This window comes from Panthera onca, chromosome A3, assembly GCF_046562875.1.
Source record: "Panthera onca isolate mPanOnc1 chromosome A3, mPanOnc1 haplotype 2, whole genome shotgun sequence".
Taxonomy (NCBI): Eukaryota; Metazoa; Chordata; class Mammalia; order Carnivora; family Felidae; genus Panthera; species Panthera onca.
Window position 1 is genome coordinate 79,100,816 of NC_138341.1, and position 20,647 is coordinate 79,121,462.

At 36.9% G+C, this 20,647-nt stretch overlaps 1 protein-coding gene across 3 annotated transcripts in view; it reads right to left on the reverse strand.

Moving 5' to 3' along the window:
* The window catches only part of MGAT4A (alpha-1,3-mannosyl-glycoprotein 4-beta-N-acetylglucosaminyltransferase A), a 115,689-nt gene that overhangs the window by 89,707 nt on the left and 5,335 nt on the right, over positions 1 to 20,647 (reverse strand). The gene's annotated exons all lie outside the window — the stretch shown is intronic.

Genomic DNA, 20,647 nt, shown 5'->3' on the forward strand with positions numbered 1-20,647 from the left:
ATACAATGTGGATGTTGAAGAGACTGATAACACAGAGGGTTTGATGTCATGTCCCAACCATTACCTATGAAGTGTGTAAGGACAAAAAATTCACATCTGCCATGCCATGACCTAACCTCTAAAAGACAGGCTCTTGAATGAACAAGGATGAAAATGTTATATGCCCACTTTAGAATAACTTGGACCAGAATGTTGCTGGGAACTAGAGAACAGAATGGTATAAAAAGTGGCTATAGTGTGACATCAGCGAAAATGGTAGAGTAGGGATTTCTAGGGGATGTCCTTCCCCAGAAACACAAATGATGTGAGAAAAAAAATTCAAGATGTTTTTATGAATACAGAATAATGTTTGCATAGTACTAGTACATATATAGCATAAAGCTATTTGTGTAAACATTTTAAACACACACCTATATACAGACACACTTATACACACAATTTATATACATAAATCAATGTATAAAAACTGGATTAGAAGAGTACACAAACATGATATGTTTACCTTGATCAAGGTAGGGGGCAAAGGTGAAATACAGGTGTGGGGGGAGGGGAGACAGAATGAAAAGTGACTGCTAACAAGTACAGGGTTTTCTTCTGGGTTAACAAAAATGTTCTGGAATTAGTGGTGATGTTTGCACAACTTCATGAATATATTAAAACCACTGACTAGGGGCGCCTGGGTGGCGCAGTCGGTTAAGCGTCCGACTTCAGCCAGGTCACGATCTCACGGTCCGTGAGTTCGAGCCCCGCGTCGGGCTCTGGGCTGATGGCTCGGAGCCTGGAGCCTGTTTCCGATTCTGTGTCTCCCTCTCTCTCTGTCCCTCCCCCGTTCATGCTCTGTCTCTCTCTGTCCCAAAAATAAAAAAATAAACGTTGAAAAAAAAAAAAAAATTTAAAACCACTGACTAGCATACTTTAAAATGGTTAGTTTTAGAGGCTCCTGGGTGGCTCAGTCAGTTAAGCATTTGACTCTTAATTTAGGCTCAGGTCATGATTTCACAGTTCGTGAGCTAAAGCCCCATATCAGGCTCTGTGCTGATAGTGTGGAACCTGCTTGGGATTCTCTCTCTCTTCCCCTCTCTCTCTCTGTTCCTCCCCCACTTGTGCGTACTCTCTCTCTAAATAAATAAGCCTAAAAAAATTAAAATGGTTAATTTTATGGTATTTGAATTGTATCTCAATTTTTTAAAAAGAGTATGTATCCTCTAAATTAACATAGGGAGAAAATGGAAAAATACTTAATTGATCCAAAATAAGCAAGAAAGGAATGAAAAAGGATGAATAATAAACACAGTTGACATAGTGGGCTTTGCTCAAAATATTAATAAAAAGATGAAATGAAAAAAATAGGTGAGAGATTTTAGGTAGGTCTGCCATGCTTTATTAATTAAAGGTGAAAAGATTGGAAGTAAGTACAAACAAACATCTAGAGAAAATACTTCTATATTACTCACTATATTTTTCTGTATACTTTTAAATTTTTAAAATGGGGAAGGGTGGGGTGGGGTAAGAAAATGGTCTCTGTCTTTAGGAAGTTGATTGTCTAGATTAAATCCTAGTTCAATTTTGCTGGCTACTAGCAATCACTGCTTATTCTTGTAAGTATTCATCGTCACAAAGTGTCTGTCCCCAAATGCCAAGTTCTGTAGTCAGCAATATCCACCTTCTTGTCCTTTAAAAAAGAAACAAAACCCTGTTTGCCTACATTTTGTCTTCTAGCACTTCTCCCAATCTTTAAAATTTCCCCATGATCATAAAAGTAGAATGAAAATTAAAATTAAAAACCATTAAAAAAAAAGTCTCAAGAGAGCTAGAGTGACTTTTCCAAAATCAAGGAGGAAGGCTACAAGGGAAGCAAGGTGTCTAGATTCTTACTTCTCCCAAATGATGACAGTGCCATTATTCCTCAGGAAAAGAAAACCATGAAAAGCATCTTAAGAATTTAATAACCTCTACACCCACCCTGTCTTTCACTTCTGGAAAGAGACACAATCTTATTAATTCCAGAGTAAGGCTGGTCATTTGCAATCTCTGGAATTCTTTCTGGATCTCTCCATGACTTAATCCAAATAGTTAAACATCTCTTACAAGTCAAGAAGTCCACACATTCAATGATATATCTGACTCTCAACAGGACTCACTCATAGAAAATGGTTTCAAAGTAACTTAAGTTCCACACTGCAAACCTACATTTTCTAACTACCAATAAAAATTTTGCCTTAGGCTTACCTTAATCAACTTTGTTATAGATCAAAATATATACTCAAGCCTATGCACCCTCCCTCTGTGATTTCCTCAATGTCAAGATTATTTCAGTGAGCACAACTGACAATGGTCTGATTTTCACATCCATAATAAAAAGAGATACACACTAAATTTCAGACAGTCGTGGACAATGTGTTTTATTTTAACCAAAGTCACCAGATTTATAAGTATCCTCCTCTGAATCAAAGCAATAAAACCTAAATTCCTAAAGATTAATATTCTGTGTAATTACCTCTGGGTTGGGGGGCGGGGGGGAGTCACGCCATTCTAAACTCTAAACTCTTAAACACAATTTGCTAGGAAAACGTTTTAACAGCTCTACTCAGTGACAAAACAAAAATCCATCATGACTCAAGTTAACACAGACTTCTAGAAATACTGGCAACTAATAATACAGACATTTCAATTTAAAGGTAACTTTGTTAGAGTATACAACAGATTGTTTGCAAAAGTTAAGTATCCTTTAACTAATGGTGAACTAACTGTTTAACCTAAAAACAATCAAGTAAAAATGGATTTTTGCTAAATTTATTAAAAATTGAAACCTCATCCTTTGAAAAGAATGTAACATAAATAGAGTTACAACAGACTCAAGTACTAGTGAAGGAAATACTGCTTTAGAAAAAGCACATGAAAAAGTCACATTAGGTAGCCAACAAAATGAGAATTCCACAAGTTCTTCTAAGGAGACTCCACTTAAGTAACACACTCAGGAGGTAGCTGGCTGTCTGTCTCTAAGATCTGCTTCTGGTGGTACAAGCATGGCATCAGACACACCTGGGCTCACGTCTTGTATTCTATCATTCTCCAGCCTCATAATGGATTGGGATTAAATAATTTACTGGCTGCCTGAATATCTCCACGTCAAATAGTGATTTAATATTCACCTACTTCCCTAGAGCTGTTGTAAAGACCAAATGAGATCGCGGATGCAAAACACGGTCGACAAATGGTATTCTTCATTGTTCCCAAATACCAACTCTGTACTTATTTTCAGTCATGAACTACAGGCTGATTTCTCCTGAAATGGCAGCAGTATAGGGCAATAACAGAGTTCTAATCAGTCTTATTATTTCTCTGCAAAATCATATGCAAACAAATAGGACCTTACCACTGATTAAGTGTAAAAAGTGGAGGGCAGGATAGGAAGGGTAAGAGATTTGGGGGAATATTGAAGAGCTACAAAAGAGGTAACTTGAGATAAATACAAATTAAGACAGGCAACAAAACCAGGAAACCACACCACAAGTTTTGGAGGTCAACTTTTCAAGCTTAACCTCAACTGGCATAATGAAAGAACAAGGTACCAGGAAAAATTCTGTCATGGCAGCAACCACTAGACATCCAGTTTAGGATTATTTTATTTCCTGGAACATTTACCTCCTTTTTCCATAACTCACACACAGGATTTGTGGGCAACTTTTTTTCTTTTTCTTTTTTTTTAAGTTTTGGTACTCTGAAATAGCAATCCAAGTGCCAACAGAAGTTTCTCTGCACAGACATTTGCCAGGACTAACAAAGAGGTAAATTCAAGTAACAACTGGCTGTTTGCCACAGTGAAGAAAGAGATAATCTAGCAGGCAAGCTCTTTTCCTCTCCCGTACAACTTTCCACATTCTCTTTTAAGTAACAAGTCCCAGACTGCCAGTTTCCCTGCAAAACTCCAATCCTATTGGAACTTCTCTTTAGAAAGCTGCAGTTCATCAACATAGAGCAAAGTTGGAGTGATCGATGAAACCTTACACAGAAGGGAAAGTAGGACACAGCAATGTGATCAGTTAAATAAGAAAAATCAACCAATGACCATTTCCTAAGAACAAGGGCAACATTTTTGTCCATCACTAAGTATCATGGGCACCTAAATTTTGGTCTCTAATACAGTTCCTACTGAAATGAACTAGAAGTCTTAAGATACAGCTAATTTCACATCTACTGATGAAGGTGGGGTGGGGATCAGGATGTGTCTAGAAGCATGGAATTAGGCTAAGAAAGCCTGGAATTAGGCTAAGAAAGCCTAATAAAGATGTCAGGGAGAGTTCTAAAGAGATAAAAGAAACAGCCTAAAAGGGCCTCCAGTGGACAAGTTGTGACAATGTGGACATTTGAAGAAAAAAAAATTACATTTAGTAGATATACACTTATTTGGTAAATAGTACTGAAAAAGAGAAAAATAAAATATTCAGAAACAGGTTGAAATGTGGAAAAGGTAAAGAAAAGAATATGGTTAATTTTCCCCCTCCCCCCAGAACATGGTTAATTTTTTATTGATTTAAATAAATAGAAGACTGTCAATATACTGGAGTATTTGTTTCCAGAGACATAAATTTCTATCTGTGTCTACAAAGAAATGAGCGGAAATTCTGTGCAAGACCAAAAGTTTTGAGGAAAAAAAACTGTAACAAGAACAAGGAGGGGAAAGGGGAATGATCAGAATAAGGTCATACAAAGAAATTTAGTTTAAAAAAAAAAATATTCCATGATCTGTCCTAAAATGATCAAACTCCTAGACTAATCCCTTATCTCAGAGGAAGAAAATTCTAGGCAGCCTTCTAATCACAAGATTCTAATAAGGCATGCTTAAATTTGTAATAATCTCTACCAGGACAGGGTAATGATAAGAGGACAATTAAGAATTTAATCCAGAGGAAAAATACCAGCATGGAATTACCAGCCTGGAAAAAAACGAAAATCTATATGAGCAATGGGAACTTAAGTGGCCTTATTAACCTAACAAATTAAGTTTAATTGCAAAAAAGGACCCAACTAGATAATAAGCAGTCCAGATTTAAATCATCTTGGGAGAAGCAACCAGGTCCCCTACTCCATTCAAGACTCAGTCAATAACCCTGATCATGTGTAACATGAGTGGTCTCAGCAGACAGTCACTTTTTTTTTCCCCCCAGGCTGGTGAGATTTCTAAAACCTCAGAAAGGTATAAATAAGAATTCCATAACCTTAGGGAGGTTCAGAAATAAAGAAATGTGTGAAGCCCATGGTACTGATGGTTCAGAAAAGTTTAAATATAAATATGGGAGGGGCACCTGGGTGGCTTGGCTCAGTCACTTGAACATCAGACTCTTGATTTTGGCTCAGGTCATGATCTCACAGTCATGGGATCCAGCCCTGCATTGGGCTCTATGCTGAGCATGGAGCCTGCATGAGATTCTGTCTCTTCCTCCCTCTGCCCCTCTCCCCAGCTCGTGCACTCTTTCTCAAGTTAGAAAGAAATATAAATAAATAAATAAATAAATAAATAAATAAATAAATAAATAAAAATAAATATATGTATGTACGTATGTGAGTAAGTTTTGCAATATTTGTACTTTTTTGTCTGAGATGTCTGAAGTTCAAAAGAATCAGCTGTACTTTTAAGCAAAATTATGAGAAAAAAGATGTGTGCACGCACATGTATTAGTGTCATGTCATCACCTACCCAAAAAAATGTACCCAAGTCTAAAGAAATAGGATATATTATTAGAAGTAAAATTTAGGACAAAGTAATAAGACAATGGCCCTCTTTTATTTTTTAAGAGGTATTTTCTTTTTCTTTTTTTTTTTAATGTTTATTTATTTTTGAGAGACAGCGGAAGAGAGGGGATGGGGGTCAGAGAGTGTGGGAGACAGAGAATCCCAAGCAGGCTCCTTCCTCACTGTCAGTACAGAGCCTAATGCTGGGCTTGAACCCACAAACCACAAGATCATGACCCAAGCTGAAATCAAGAGTCAGACGCTTAACCAACTTAGCCACGCAGGTGCCCCAAAACAACGACCCTCTTCATCATCAACTCTTTCCTAGCTCTTCAGATCTCTCATCTCCTTCACCACCATCATACCTACTTCTGATCTAACAAAAGCTTCCAGTACCATCTTATTCCCCAGTCTCTTCCCATTTCCCTTCTACCCTTTATGCATAAGGTCAACACTTCTGGTCCTGAATAGGTCAAGTGTTACTGCCATTCAAGTCTTCTGCCACTTGTACATACCTGATTCAACCCAACATCTACCTTCTCTATTATCACAGGAAGTGCCTTTTTCCTATCAAATTCCTACTTATCTTTCAGACCAACTCAAATATAACTGTATTAAAAATGTTTTGTTTTGAGAGAGAGAGAGAGATGGAGAGCAAGCAGGGGAGGGGCAGAGAGATAGGGAGAGAGAGAATCCCAAGCAGGCACCACATTGTCAGCACAAAGCCCAACACTGGGCTTGAATCCACGAACCATGAGATCATGACCTGAGTCAAAACCAAGAGTCGGACGCTTAACCGACTAAGCCACCCAGGTGCCCCTCGAATACAACTTCTTAAAAGGTTTTCCACAACCCCTTATCAGAATAAACTGTTTCTACCTTGATGCTATCATAGCACAGGGTCCATACCTCCATGAGAGCAGAAATAACAATAATACTTATTCTGAGTATTGGTCTGGTCCCTGAAACTAAGTTATTCCTTCATGGGGCAGGTTTTGTGTATTAATCATCCTTGCCTTCCTATCACTTGGGAAGGTTCAAGATGAGCAAACACAACATTCAGTAAATCCTGGGCAAGCAGAAAGCCTAAATGCAAACTGCAATAGAGAAATGAATCCAAGATTTGGTTCCTTCAGAGAAGTACCGTGAGAAAGGCTGTATCAGCAACTTCTAGGTAAAATGCCAAAAATATTAGGTACCAACACACACCAAGACATGTAGTGCTGAAATGTTCTCCTTCCAGAGTTTGTTACACAGATGTGACCACTTTGTGACAATTTATAGAGCTATATTCCTTCAATTATGCACTCTTTATATGTATGTTACACTTCAATTAAAACATTTACTTGAAGAAATAAAATTTCTCTGAAGACAGTAAGTATCGAAACCTGTTGAAATGAAGATCAATACACATGCCAACTCAGTGTCCCCTTGGCTAGAAAATTTTATCATATCGCCTAAACTGTGAGAAGGTAAAAAACCTGGCATGTGAATATTTATTACTTTTTAAACTGGAAAAATAAGAATACTGATTGCATTTGCTCTAAGTTACTTTATAGCTTCTTGTCAGAAAGGTATAGAATAAAGCTTCTTAAATATTGGCCTACCTTTTATCTTTAGGTTTTGAAACTAAATATTAACTTTAGTAGGCAAACAAAATATACTTTAGCAAAAGAGAGACAAAATCTACTTTTCCTGAATAAGTTATTCAAATCTAAATGGTAAACAAATCAACTCTACCTCTAGACCTTCATGTTTATATCACAGATGGCAACTACAGTTTTCTTCCAAAAAATTAAGTTCTTGATTTCTCATGGTTTGGATAAAAAATTAAAGCTAAAATTAAACTTAAGATTAAAAAAAAATCTATAAACTATATTTCCTTTACTGAAGGCCCAGCACAATGCCTGAGAGAAAACATTCACTTAAAATACTAAATGAATGCAGTAAAAACCTAAATGCCCCTAAAGAGGAGAGTGGTTGGATAAATTATGGTTATGGTACATCCACACAATGGAGTATTATAAAGTTGTGGGAAAAAAAACAACAAATAAACAAACTTTTTAAAAAAGCAAAAAACAAAAACAAAAAAAGAATGAGGACAATCTCCATGAACTGTTATGGAATAATCTCCAGGGCATGTTGCTCAAGTGGGAAGAGCAAAGCACAGAAGGGTATCTATAGTACACTTCCCATAACACAAGAAAGAAAAGGATACGAGGAAATATTCATGTACCGGCTCAATTTGTGCAACAAGAAATACAGAAAGGTTAAAACAAAATGAGATTGAATACCTTCAAGGGATAGATGGAACTGGGTAGAAGGAAGGGAAATGGAGTAGAAGGAATGACGAGTGGCATTTCTCTTAGGTGATCTTTTTTTACAGTTGAGTGTCAGAACCACGATGTTTCACATGTCCAAAATGTAAATGACTGCAAATAAACAGGAGTGGTACCCAAAATACAATATAAGCAGTAATAAATGTGCTCATGTGTATTATAAATGAATGGCATAACCACACTGAAAAGAAAGTGGCTAAGAAATAAGCTAGGTAACTTTGGAAAACAGCATTTCATTCTATACTTACAAGACAAAAAGTCCTATATGAAGATATGGTACCCCAACAGATTAATTTTTCACTTGGATATCGGTTAGAAATTCTGAAACTACTATCTTTATATACTGCAATTGAGCAAATAAGTAACTATATTGGGATACTAACAGCCTTTTTTTTCTTTTTTTTTACTGTTGGAGAAATGTAGAAACCAGAATGAACTGGATTAAAATCAGAAGGATTAGTATGAACTCATGTGTTGTTGTTGTTTTTAATATATGTGTAGACATACATATACTTTCTTGCACTGTTTACTTAGGGTATAAGTGGTGACACCATAGTAGGAATGAGCACACCAAGACTCCATTCTTTAAAGGAACTAGAGGGTCCTCCTTGAAGAAATGACTACTTCCAGGGCTGGGGCAGAGAAAATACAAGATAAACCTGGAGTATCTTATAGCACCAGAGAGTCAAAAATTACTCAAAAAATGAATAAGAACTAGATAGAAGTGCTGGTTGCACAACACTGTGAATGCACTAAATGCCACTGAAGTGTTAATTTTAACATACTTTATATTTTATGTTATGTGAATTTCACCTCAATAAATTTGGAAAAAACAAGAGGGGCATGTTGAAGGCACAGAAGCCAACTTGAAGCTCCCAATGGCCACCTCTGCAACAATTTAAACACCAAAATAATTAATGATAATAATGTATTATAGCCCACAAAACACAATAAATATCAATGAGTCCATACTCATATCAAGATACAAGAAAGAAAGAAATGATGGAGAAGTGACACCTCTTCCTTTCAGCAGAGTTCCAATTACTAAATATAGAAGAAATGACAGAAATGGAAAATCACATTTGGCAAACACCACAGTAATAATTATTGCAGACAAAAATAATCAATGGATGTTAAAATTTGTGGGCAAAAGTATGATGAGAAACAGGATATCTGCTTAGTTTTAAAGAAGCCTCCACCAAATGCTTATTAATTACAAAGGAAAAAGAAAACAACAGTAACTTTACAGTGGAGAAGCCAGGCAGACACCAGTTTAACCAAGTGATCAGAGTTAACATAACCAGTGGTTAAGACATTTCAGCATCATGTACCTTGTGATATGATGCACTATGAAGGATACAATGTCACTTCTGTGGTATTCTTGCCAAAAATGCATTACCTCAATCTAATCATGAGAAATAATCAGACAAATTCAAAGGGCTATTTTTAAAAATAACTAGCCAGGGCTTCAAAAGTGCCAAGAACATAAAAGAAAAGACTAAGGTAACTTCCCATCAAGGAGGAGAGAGGAGACTAGAAAACATGACAACTGAATGCAATGTGGGATCCTGGACTGGATCCTAGGATAGAAGGGCATTAGGGTAAAAACTGGTGAAATTCCAATAAGGTTTGCAGATGTAATACTACTATATCAAAGTCAATTTGGGGTTTAGAACATTATACTCTGTGGTAATGTAGGTTGTTCATATAGGGGGTATAAAGGAATTCTGCATACTATTTTTCAGATTTATTGTAAATCTAAAATTATTTCAAAATAAAAAGCTTAAAAAACAGTTATTATTGGGGCGCCTGGGTGGCTCAGTCGGTTAAGCGTCCGACTTCGGCTCAGGTCACGATCTCACGGTCTGTGAGTTCGAGCCCCGCGTCGGGCTCTGGGCTGATGGCTCAGAGCCTGGAGCCTGCTTCCGATTCTGTGTCTCCCTCTCTCTCTGCCCCTCCCCCGTTCATGCTCTGTCTCTGTCTCAAAAATTAAATAAACGTTAAAAAAAAATTTTTTTAAAGTTATTATTCATCAGTTTACTGTTTATTTATTGTTTTTTAGCTATCTCCTTTTATCCCCACCCCCCCACACACACACACTAAAGCAGGGATTTTTCTCTGATACATTCAGTAATATAACCCAAACCTCTAATAGTGCCTGACAAACAGAAGGCACTCAACAAACACGATTATACAATTTTGATGAGCCAAAACTATGACAGTGTACTCCAAATCCTAGATTTTCTATTAATTTCCCTTATACCCTGTTTGAAATGAGCTTTCTTATTTTGTAAAGAAACACTTAAAAAATCTAAAAAATTTTATTTACTGCTTTTATTTGCAAGTAAGACTCATAGTTTTAAATAAAATGCTTTATTTAGCCTCCATAGTTTTACACCTAACAGGATAGGACATCTGATCTTATCATGCACCCAAGTCTCTATCTTGGATGCAGCATACTGAGAATACTGGAGCCCCTAAAGCCATTCCACTGCTAGTGAGGCAGTGGTTCCATGCCAGGAGACATCCTCAGGCTGCTGGGCCCCTCCCCTCACCAGTGCTCAGCTCCTAGAGTGGGGGTACCACTCAGAGAGAAACTTGTCATTGTCCTCACCCCCACCTCCAGAGCCCTGGCTCAGAAATTCTGCCTCGTGGAAAAGCGGGCCACAAAATAGATGGCTCCTAATCTCCTCCCAAAGGAACTACCTTCATTTGCAATAGAGAGCTGAGGAGTTTAAACTAAGAGCTGTCTCAAAAACAGCAAAGGTTGTGGTGAAGGGAACTGGGAAAATTGTGGATCTTAAGAAGATGGAACCTAGACTGTAGGCATTGGCGGCTAGTTTGCAAGAAAGAACTAGGAAAAGGGATAGCTAGGAGGAGCATTCCTGTGGTCACAACAAATAGAAAAATCACTGAACTCAGAAACATTTCTTTAAAGGAACCACAATTTGATTAGATTAGTTTGTAGCAGAATTTATGCTCCAGTGCACTACTGTAAACAGCAGAACAATCAGCCAGCAATTAGTGTGGTGGTCACTGAAAGAGTGGAAGAGAATCCTACCAGTAATAACAGTCATCTCAGGAAGACTGTGGCATACCCAAAACTGTGTCTCCCTGAGAAACAACACACAGACTCAACCTCGTGGGGGCGAGAGGGAAGATACACTAAAATAATCCAGTCAGTAACTAAACAAATAAATAAGCAAATAAACAAGCAAATAATAACAAGCCCTAGGGGTACAGGTGGGAGAGTATCCAGTGTTTCTACATTACCCAAGATGTCCAGTTTACAACAAAAAATTATGAGACATGCAAAGAAATACATAAATATGACCCATACACCAGAAAAAAAAGCAGGCAGCATAAGACATTCCCTGTCAGTATGACTCAATATAGGATTTAACAGGTAAATATTTCAAAGCAGCCATCATAAATATGTCCACGGAACTAAAAGAAAACTTCACTAAACAAGGAAGGTAGGACCATGTTGCATTAAATAGAGTATCAATAAAGAAACAGAAATTTTAAGAAAGAACCAAATGCCAACTCTGAGGTTGAAAAGTACAATAACACAAATAAAAAATTCACTAGAGGCCTCAAAAGTAGATGTGAACTGGCAAAAGAAAGAATCAGCCAACTTGAAGACAGATCAGTAGAGATTATGTAAACTGAAGAAAGAGCAAAAAGGATGAAGAAAAATGAATAACCTCAGAGAAATTTGGAATACCATTAAGAATACCATCATAAAGTACTGGGAATACCAGGAGAGAGGAGAGAATGGTAAAAAATACATATATATTCAAAGAAAATGACTGAATATCTCCCAAAGTTACTGAAAAACAGTAATCTACTCATCCAGGAAACAAGACCCAAAGACACATCATGGTAAAACTGATAAAAGTCAAACATAAGACAATCTTAAAAACCACAAAGGAAAAATAATACATCACTGATAAAGGAACCCCAAGGAGATTAACAGCTAACTTTTCAGAATACTGGAGGCTAAAGGCAGTGGGATAACACAAAGCACTTCAAAACAAAACAAAAACCTTGTCAACTAGGACTGCTAAGTCCAGCAGAGTTTTATATTAAAAAAATGACAGTAAGGGGCACCTGGGTGGCTCAGTCAGTTAAGTGTCCGACGTTGGCTCAGGTCATGATCTCACAGTTGCTGGGTCTGAGCCCTGCATCGGGCTCTGCGCTGACAGCCCAGAGCCTGGAGGCTGCCTCAAATTCTGTGTTTCCCTCTCTCTCTGCCCCTCCCCTGCTTGCATTCTGTCTCTCTCGCTCTCTCTCAAAAATAAACATTTTAAAAAATTTAATAAAAACTAAAAATAAAAAATGGAGGTAAAATACACATATTCCAAGAGAAACAAAAATTGAAAACATTCATTGCTAGCAGACCTGCCTTACAAGAAATACTAAAGGAATTCATTAAGCTGAAAGCAAGTACTCCTAGACAGTAATTTAAATCCACACGAAGAGCACCAGTGATTACATAATTTTAACAGACACTGTTAAGGCATATTTTTTTCTTTCTCTTAAATGAGTTAAAAAAGAAATAGTAGGGGTGCCTGGGTGGCTGAGTTGGCTAAGTGTCCCACTTAGGCTCAGGTCATGATCCTATGGTTCATGAGTTCAAGTCCCACATTGGGCTCTGTGCTGACAGCTTAGAGCCTGAAGCCTGGTTCAGATTCTATCTCCCTCTCTCTCTGCCCCTCTCCTACTTGAACTCTCTCTCTCAAAAAATGAATTAACATTAAAATAAATAAATAAAAAATAAAAAGAAATAGTATATCGGGGAGCCTGGGTGGCTCAGTCAGTTAATTAAGCATGTGACTCTTGATTTTGGCTCAGGTCATGATCTCACAGATCTTGAGATAGAGCCCTGCGTCAGGCTCCGTGCTGACAGCATGGAGCTTGTTTGGGATTCTCTCTCCCTCTCTATCTGCCCCTCCCCTGCTCACACCCTCTCACTCTCAAAATAAATCAATAAACTTTTAAAAATATATAAAAAAATAAAATAAAATAAAAACAGTATAAAATGATATGCATATAACATATTGCTGAGTCTATGACACATGGAAATGTAATATACTTGCCAATAACAGAACAAAGGAGGTAAGTGAGAATAAAGCTGTAATGTGCTAAGAAAATAACAGATGGTAAAATAATAATACTGTATTGTTGGGTTTATAATATTGACAGATGTGAAGTGTACAACAACAACAACAACACAAAAGGGGGGGTAAAAGAGCCCTATATACGAGTAACATTTCTATATATTACTGGAATTAAGTTAGTATAAATCTGAAACAGTTTCTCTTGAGACTGTATATGATAAACCCTAGAACAACCACTAAATTTTACTCAAAATAGAATGAAAAAAGTCATTAATGAAATTAAAATGCTACATTAGAAAACAATCAATGCAAAAAAAGTAAAGAAGAAAAAGAGGAACTAAAAAGATGTGAGACATATGGAAAACAAAATAATGGCAGAGGTGCCTGGATGACTTAGTCAGTTAAGCATCCGACCTCCTCACAGATCATCATCTCATGGTTTGTGAGTTAAAGCCCAATGTCAGGCTCTATGCTGACAGCTTGGAGCCGGGAGCCTGCTTCGGTTTCTGTATCTCCCTCTCTCTGCCCCTCCCCCACTCGTGCTCACTCACTCTCTCTGTCTCTCTCTCTCTTAAAAATAAATTTTTTAAAAAAACAAAAGGATAAAGCAAAACGATGGCAGATATAAATCAAACTATATCAGTAACAGTAAACACGGATGGATAAACAGCCCAATCAAAAGGTAGGGGCACCTGGATGGCTCAGTCAGTTAAACATCTAACTCTTGGTATCAGCTCAGGTCATGATCCCAGGATCATGGGATGGAGCCCATGTCGGGCTCAGCGCAGAGCATGGAGCCTGCTTGGGATTCCCCCTCTTTGCCCCTCCCCTGCTCATGCTCTCTCTAAAATAAATAAATAAACTTAAAAAAAAAAAAAGACTCATTAAAAAAACCTAAAACAAAAGGTAGACATTGTCAGACTAGATCCAGAACATCATGATCCAATTATATATTGTTTACAGGAGACAAACTGTAGATTTAAAGACATAAATAGTTTAAAGTACAAGAATGTAATAAGGCAAAACATACAAGCAGAAACCACAGAAAAGCTGGAGTGGCCATAGTGATATCAGACAAAGCAGACTTTAAAACAAAAATGTTCCTAGAGATAAAGTGGGAATATATAATAATAAGTAAATAATATAAAATAAAACTAATATAAATATTTGAAAATAAGAGGCGCCTAAGTGGCTCACTCAGCATGATCTCACAGTTCATGGGTTCCAGCCTTGCATCAGACTGTGTTGACAGCTTGCGGCCTGGAGCCTATTTACAATTCTGTGTCTCCCTCTCTCTCTGCCCCTCCCCTGCCCATGCTATCTCTCTCTCTCTCTCTCTCTCTCTCTCTCTCTCAAAATAAATAAACTTAAAAAAATTTATTTAAAAGTAAAATAAAAAATATATGCACCTGATAACAGAACACCAAAATACATGCAGCAAAAACTAACAGAAATGAAGAGAGAAATAGATAATTCTACAATAGTTGGTGACTTCAATACTCTACTTTCAATAATGGATAGAACTAGATGGGAGGTCAACAAGGAAACAGAATGCTTGAATAGCACTATACAACAGCTGGACCTGACCGACATCTACAGAACATTCTACACTACAACAACAGAATATACAGTTTCAAGTGCACATGGAACATTCTAGAGGACAGACCATATGCTAGGTCATTTTTAAAAACCTAAATAAATTTAAAAGGATAGAAATAATACAAAGCATGTCTTCTGACCACAGTGGAATGGAATTAGGCACCAATAACAGAAAAATCTGGGACACTTACAAATATGAGAAAATTAAACTAGACTCTCCTCAACAACCAACTGGTGAAAGAAAAAAAATTTAAAAAGAAATCAGAAATTACTTTGAAATGAATTAAAAGCAAGACATAACATACCAAAACTTATGGGATGCAACTAAAACAGTCCTTAGAAGGAAATTTATAGCTATAAATGTCCACATCATGAAAGAAAAAAGATCACAAATCAATAATCTTGCCTTCTAAAAAAAGTCTTACCTGCACTAAAGAAGAGCAAACTAAACCTAAAAGAAGCAGAAGAAAAGGATCAAGATTAGAGTAGAAAGTAATGAAACAAAGAATAAGTAGAGAAAATCAAGAAACCAAAAGCTGGTTCTTTAAAAGATCAACAAAATCAACACTTTTATATAGTTTGACCAAGAAAAAAAACCTAGAACTATCAGAAAAAGAAATAAAAGAGGGGCACTTCTACTGAACTTATAAAAGTAGAAAGAATTACAAAGAAATATTATGAACTGTACACCAACAAATTAGATAGCTTAAACAAAATGGACAAATTCCTAGAACAATACAACCTACAGAAATCGACCAGAGAAGAAATACACAATCTGAAAAGACCTGTAACATGTGTGAGATTCTATCAGTCATCACAAAACTACCCACAAAAAAAAGCTCAAGCCCACATGACGTCAGTGCTTAGTCCACCAAATGGTCAAAGAATACTTACCTTCCACAAATAAAAGAGAACACTTCTCAAATCTCTGTAAGATCAAGACACAGATGTCAGCTCTTACACCACTCCTATTTAACACTAAAATGGAGGTTCTAGCCAGACAATTAAACAGCACAAAGAAATAAAAGGCATCCAGACTAGAAAGAAAGAAAGAAAATTATTTCTATTCACAGATGGCATGATCTTGGACACAGAAACTCCTAAGGAATCCATTATTATAACTAATAAATAGGGGTGCCTGGGTGGCTCAGTTGGTTGAGCACCTGACTTCGGCTCAGGTCATGATCTCACAGCTTATGGGTTCGAGCCCCGCATCAGGCTCTATGCTGACAGCTCAGAGCCTGGAGCCTGCTTCAGATTCTGTGTCTCCCTCTCTCTCTGCACCTTCGCCACTTGTGCTCTCTCTCTTTCAAAAATAAATATTAAAAAAAAATTTTTTAAGGAATAAATAAGCTCAGCAAGGTTGCAGGATACAAGATCAATATATAAAAATCAATGGTTTTTTCTATACACTTGACATGAAAATTGACAAGTAAAATTAAGAAAACTCCATTCAAAAAAAACAAAACAACTCTAAAATGCTATCAGAAAGTATACAATACCTAGGAATAAATTTAATAAAATCATAAAACTTACACTGTGGAATCATACACAAAAATTGTTGAAAAAAACTAAAGACCTAAATAAATGAAATCTTATGCTTTATGGACTGGAAGACCTAACTAACATTGCTAACATGGTAATACAACCCAATCTGATCTATAGATTCAGTGCAATCCTATCATAATCCCAGCTGACTTCTTTATACAAACTGGTAAGTGGATGCTAAAATTCACATGGAATTGCAAAGGACCCAAAATAGCCAAAAAAATCCTGAAAAAGTATAGAGTAGCAGGGCTTACACTTCCCAATTTCAGAACTTACTACAATGCAACAATGATCAAGATAGTGTAGTACTAGCACAAGGAATATCAATGGAATAGAATTGAGAGTTCAGAAATAAATCCATACATCTATGATCAACTGATTTTTCAGTAAGAGTACCAAGACCATTCAATGGGAAAAACTACCCTTTGAAACAAAGCGTGATAGGACAACTGGATAGCCATGTGCAAAAGAATTAAGTTGGACCTTTACTTCATACCACACACAAAAACTGACTTAAAATGGATCAAAGGTCAAGACTCTAACAAGTAAAATAGCAGAATTTTCATTATCTTGGATTTGGCAATGAATTTTCAGATATGACACCAGAAGCATAAGCAAGAACAATAACAACAACAAAATAGACTGAACTTCATCAAAATTTAAAACTCTTGTGCTTCACAGGACACCATCAAGAATGTGAAAGACAACCCATGGAATGGGAGATAATATTTGCAAGTCATATATCTGATGAGGAAATTGTATCTAGAATATACAAAGAACTCTTACAAATTAATAAAAAGATAAATTACCCCTTTTTAATGTAAGCAAAGGATCTGAACTGACAATCTTCCAAAGAATATACACAAATTGTTCAAAGTATATTAAAAGATGTTGGACATCATTAGTCATCAGAGAAATGCAAATCAAAAGCACAATAAAATACCATCTCCCTACCGCTAGGATGAGAATCAAAAAGCCAGATAGGGGCACCTGGGTGGCTCAGTCAGTTAAGCGTCTGACTCTTGATTTCGGCTCAGGTCATGATCTCATGGTTTGTGAGATGGAGCCCAGCATCAGGCTCTGTACTGACAGCAAGGAGCCTGCTTAGGATTCTCTCTCTGCCCCTCCACCAATCATGCTCTCACTCTCCCTCTCTCAAAATAAATAAATATTTTTTTAAAAAAGCCCGATAATAAGGGTTGTCAAGAATGTGAAGAAATTGGGACCCTCACACCCTATTGGAAGGAATGCATAATGGCCCAGCTGCTATGGAAAACAGTCTGGCAGCTCCTCAAATGATTAAATATATAGAATTATTACATGATCCAGCAATTCCACTCCTAGGCAAATACCAACAAAAATGAAAACATATGTCCATGCAGAAACATGTACATGAATGTTATATATGGAGATACAGACTGCTTGTTTGGTCTTCCCCAATTTCTGGATTGTTCCTGACCAAAGGAGAAAGTTCATTAGGAGAACCCCAGCTACAAGTGGGATGTGTAATAACTCTAGTCCCACTCTCACAACTTCTTAAAACTTTCCCAACCCGTCCATTCCATGTAATTAGAATTCTGCCGCATTTTTAGGTAGGAATTCTGCATACCCTGCAGACCAAAGTCCATCTTTCCTCAGGCTGAGTTCCTAACATTCTCCCAAATTTATACCAATCCCACTGACCAGCTCATGTATTCTTCCAAGTGTTGAATGAAGACCTGTGAAAAAATATGATAGGAACTGCACTGCATTTACCAACTAAACTTTGACAGTCTAGGAGTCCTATGTGCCAATCAAACTGAGTGTTTCATAATTCCAAGACACAAATACTTTATGCCACTTTAGAACTTTGTGGTTACACATAGAACTCCCTCCACCTGATATGCCCACTGTCTACTACTCTTCCCAGCATCACCTTCATATTTATTATTCCTCTGTGAAATGACTCAAGAATTAGTAGCCTCTGTCTCTTCTTCTGGGCAGCAGACCAGTAGCTAAGAGCATAATCTCTGGAATCAGCATGATTGAGTTCAAACTTCACTCTTCCACTTAAATGTATGACCTTGGCAGGTTTCTTAACCACTCTGCCTTGGTTTTCTCATCTTTTGAAAGGGTGTATAATTCTTCCCAGGGTCATTATAAGGATTAAATGAAATCATACATAACATGTAATATGCTTCCCCAGCACTGTTCTATTACTTGTATCTCAATCTATTGATGGTATCATATTTGTGTACCTGCATCTTCCCCTAGAAGTCCCTGAGTTTAGAGGTGTTAAGTTTCTTATTTCTTTTCATATTCATAGCATTTAACACAGTGCTAGGCAGGATAGGTAGCTATGAAAGGGACCAATGAGTGAATGAAAAATAAAAACTACTAGCCCAGCAAAGTCAGTGATAATGGAAACTGTGCTTTCAATATAAAAATCAGAGCACATGGTTTATGAGTAAACTAGAATCGAGTATCTGGAATGAGGCCTGCTCTGGAAAATCCAGGCTATCTGACCACCAGAATGATCTAGAAAGTATCCAAATGTTCAGCAGCTAAACTATTATATAAATGATAACATTAAAACACAGAGGATTTTACATAACCATAACAGGAGTCCTCTATTGACACCTGAAAAAGTACGGACAAAACACTAAGAAAAACAGAGCAGAAGAGTATGCATGGAAGGATTACAGAGATGTTCAAAGAAAGATAATCAAAGACAACAGACTGTGTATCTAATACCACAGTTGAAAGAATCTTTATATTTTTAAATTTTTTATTCCAAAGACAACTTAATACAAAAAGAAAATAATGCTTACAATGCCTTTACCTAAGAAACAAGATGAATGAAATGGAGATTCCAAAAATTTTAATCCTTTAAATAAGACACAGTAAGAAGGGTCAAGTTTCTCCATTACTATAACTCTGACTAGATAAGTTTCCTGATAAGAAAAAAATCCATATGTTCTCCTATGGTCAATTCTCTTATTTCATAAGTAAACTTTTAAGGCCAGTAATCTGTTTTGTTCATGTCTGGGACAATTAACAGTTTGATTAAATTAACTAGTTAAAGTTCTTCCTAAGTATGTCTTCTTATGATACAATTAAAAAATGACATCTAAAATGTATATATTTGTCCACAAAGAATAAAGGTCTTCAGCAAGTTTTTCATCAATTTTTACCCCCAATAGTTCCTCTCAAAATTACAGCCCAACTCAGAAAAGGGAACTAATATACTTGCTCAAAGAACAGATCATATTTTTCACTTTAATCAGTTTACTTTATAATACATACTCACACAGATATATACACATGTATATATACATATCTATATATACACCAGAGGAAAATTAAATAATGAATCCACCTTTTCAGTTATCCTCACACAAGTTAATAAAATACTGCCAGCAATAGGACTCTCAAAGAACCTGGTGGTGATGACTACTCTAACTTGATTCTAACAAACCAAATACATACCTCCATCCTTCTTTGACATCAACAATCCTTAGCTTAACATGAGGAATGGAGACAAGTAAAAAATGTGGGTGGGAATTTACTCCAAATATTTTCTCTTCAAAAAAGCAAAGAAAAGGGGCGCCTGGGTGGCGCAGTCGGTTAAGCGTCCGACTTCAGCCAGGTCACGATCTCGCGGTCTGTGAGTTCGAGCCCCGCGTCAGGCTCTGGGCTGATGGCTCGGAGCCTAGAGCCTGTTTCCGATTCTGTGTCTCCCTCTCTCTCTGCCCCTCCCCTGTTCATGCTCTGTCTCTCTCTGTCCCAAAAATAAATAAAAAACGTTGAAAAAAAAAAAAATTTAAAAAAAAAAAAAAAAAAAAAAAAGCAAAGAAAGGCTAGGTGCCTGGGTGGCTCACTCAGCTGAGCCTCCGACTTCAGCTCAGGTCATGATCCAGCTAGCAGGTTGTGAGTTCAAGTCCCACATCAGGCTGGGGCTCCCTGTTGTCAGTGCAGGACCCACTTCGGATCCTCTGTCCCCCTCTCTCTGACCCTCTTCCTTTCATGCTCCCCCACATTCAGGCATACTCTCTCTCTCTCTCTCTCAAAAAAAAAAAATAAACATAAAAAAAAAAAAAGCAAAGAAAGGCATTATCCCTGAATATCACTGAACAAATATCCTTCCTTAAAAGCACAGTTCAAAAGTCTGAACACAATAAACTTAAAACTTGTTTCTAATTTTTGAATAAGAATTTATCCTCACCCACTTCATAAATTCTCTTGCCCAAAAAGCAATCTGTCAACACATGTAGTTTAAATCATTAACTACACAGCACCAAATCATTAGTATAATCAGCATGTAAA